Source organism: Gadus macrocephalus, chromosome 9 (assembly GCF_031168955.1).
Source record: "Gadus macrocephalus chromosome 9, ASM3116895v1".
Taxonomy (NCBI): domain Eukaryota; kingdom Metazoa; phylum Chordata; class Actinopteri; order Gadiformes; family Gadidae; genus Gadus; species Gadus macrocephalus.
In genome coordinates this window covers 27671-30632 of record NC_082390.1, presented here as the reverse complement: position 1 = coordinate 30632, position 2962 = coordinate 27671, and the positions used below count along the sequence as shown (strand labels likewise).

At 40.4% G+C, this 2962-nt stretch overlaps 1 long non-coding RNA gene across 1 annotated transcript; it reads right to left on the bottom strand.

The window, feature by feature from the left end:
• Positions 1-429: 429 nt before the first annotated feature.
• LOC132463930 (uncharacterized) lies at positions 430-2469 on the bottom strand. The gene is made up of 3 exons (XR_009527149.1): positions 2366-2469; positions 1988-2059; positions 430-489 (listed from the first exon to the last, which is right to left on the bottom strand). It is a non-coding gene; the product is annotated as an uncharacterized LOC132463930 (long non-coding RNA).
• Positions 2470-2962: the final 493 nt, after the last annotated feature.

The following is a 2962-nucleotide window of genomic DNA, read 5'->3' as shown; positions in this document are numbered from 1 at the left end:
ACTGTTGAGAGTTAAGGGTTTGATCACCCGCTGAGCTTCATTATCAGAGCAGGGCACTCAACCCTGCCCCAATCGGTCCTGTCGTGTCTGTCTCGTCTTGAGGCGTGCGTGCGTGCGTGTGTTTGTATGCGTTGGGTTTGGCCTCTGGTGGGGTGCAGATGTAGTTATGCTTACAGGGACTTCACACTGCTGGTACCAGTGAGGTCGGGGAACCTCGTGATCGAAGAGGTTCCGCTCAAAGATCTATGGAAAATAAACAGGCTATAAGATGTTGTTGCTGTTGTAGTACAAACTTAATTTATTAAAACCGAATTGAAAAATTTATTGAGACATAAAATGCCGACCAATAAGAGGGTTAGATGACACTCAAGGGTCAGGTAGACGGACAGACAGGCAGACAGAGCGATGGGGACCTACAGTTTGAGAAGCCGAGGAAGTCTTTGGAAGCTGTTTTCTCCTATCGACTGAACTGGGTTGAGATGGAGGTTTCTGGAGGTTCAAAGAAAAACAGAAAATGACAAAATATTGCAGTTGTAGCATCAAAGTCCTTTTATTTTTCCGTTATTCCTGGTCCGTCATGACGCTGAGCACAGACTCAGGGGTCGGAACCTTTGGTACCGGAAGAGCCATTTTTGAGATGGCTCATTCTTCTGTAATTAATGTACTGTATGTACTTTTTCCTATTACTTAAAAATACATATGAAATCCCTTTCATTTGCATTTCATGCATTTGTCAAAACTAAGTTTGCTCTGCTGTGCCTTTCAGTGTAGTTTTGTGATGTTTTGTCTAATGGTTTTAAGATTGGAGAATGCAAAAATTTAGAATAAAACATATATATATATTTAAAATAAATATAAATTGATATATAGGTTGATATAAAATATATAAAAAAATACATTGATATAAAAATATATTTCATATAACTCTTCCTTCATGCCTGAGCTATCAACTTTTAACCTTGGCAACATTGTACATATTCCAACATATAAATGTTGGGTTTACGATTAAAATGTTTTTAATTGATCAGCATTTTATTTAGTATTTTTGGTCTATGCTTTTTATGATTGGAGAATGCAACAATAGGATAAATACATGTGAATATACACCATGGGGGGTTACTAACCCTAACCCTAATATATGTGAATATACACCATGGGGGATTAGGGTCCTAACCCTAACCCTAATATATATGAATATACACCATGGGGGATTAGGGTCCTAACCCTAATATATATGAATATACACCATGGGGGATTAGGGTCCTAACCCTAACCCTAATATATATGAATATACACCATGGGGGATTAGGGTCCTAACCCTAACCCTAATATATATTAATATACACCATGGGGGATTAGGGTCCTAACCCTAACCCTAATATATGTGAATATACACCATGGGGGATTAGGGTCCTAACCCTAATATATATGAATATACACCATGGGGGATTAGGGTCCTAACCCTAATATATATGAATATACACCATGGGGGATTAGGGTCCTAACCCTAACCCTAATATATGTGAATATACACCATGGGGGATTAGGGTCCTAACCCTAACCCTAATATATATGAATATACACCATGGGGGATTAGGGTCCTAACCCTAACCCTAATATATATGAATATACACCATGGGGGATTAGGGTCCTAACCCTAATATATATGAATATACACCATGGGGGATTAGGGTCCTAACCCTAACCCTAATATATATGAATATACACCATGGGGGATTAGGGTCCTAACCCTAATATATATGAATATACACCATGGGGGATTAGGGTCCTAACCCTAACCCTAATATATGTGAATATACACCATGGGGGATTAGGGTCCTAACCCTAACCCTAACCCTAATATATGTGAATATACACCATGGGGGATTAGGGTCCTAACCCTAACCCTAACCCTAATATATATGAATATACACCATGGGGGGCCCCATGCGAGGCCTTCCCAGAGCCGGGCCCCTGTCCTACTCACAATGTCTCCAGGGAAGGGTTTCCAATGAAGGCACGATCTGGGATGGTTTTAATATGGTTGTTATGGAGATTTCTGTGAAAGAAACACAGGCTTAAATGGATTTGTCACGTGACTATGTACAGTATATATCAATTTACCATCATAATGTAATGTTCATCTAATTTGTGATTTGGGCTTTGGGTTGTGTACATACACTTGTGTGTGCGCACTTTGTTGAATGGATGCACATGGTTGTGTGTGTGTGTGTGTGTGTGTGTGTGTGTGTGTGTGTGTGTGTGTGTGTGTGTGTGTGTGTGTGTGTGTGTGTGTGTGTGTGTGTGTGTGTGTGTGTGTGTGTGTGTGTGTGTGTGCGTGTGTGTGTGTGCGTAGCAGACTCACAGATCACGAAGGCTGGGCAGAGCCCTGATGACGGTAGGAAAGCTGTCCAGTGTGTTGGAGCTCATGTCACTGTAGAGACACACAAACTTATGCTACTATCAATGCCGCCATTATAACTACTAACTCTAGCTCTACTTTTACTTAACATCATTTATACTGCTATTATAACTGCTATATTAGAATAATAGGCTATGAGACATGACCTAAACTGAAGTGAATTATTAAACCAAAATAATCCAGAACATCTATATTCTTTGAATCTGACTATATGTAATTTCCAATGAAGGCAATTCAGGTTTATTCGTTCAGCACTTTATCCTCAATAAGTGGTATCACAAGACCTCCTGTGAAGGTCTCCATCACATGGCCTGAACCCTACACCACATCCTTCACACACCGCCCTCTCACCAAAACACGCCCAGACCCACCCACCCACACACACTTATCAGGATGATTCACATATGACTCCCTGTTTTCTAAGCAAGTGTCTTATTGGCCCTAAAAGGTACAAATGTGGTTTATGACTTCCTCTCTATTTTACCCCTTTCGACTTGAGATGAGCATATGAGTGGGGGTTAGACTGAGTATAGTGGTTTT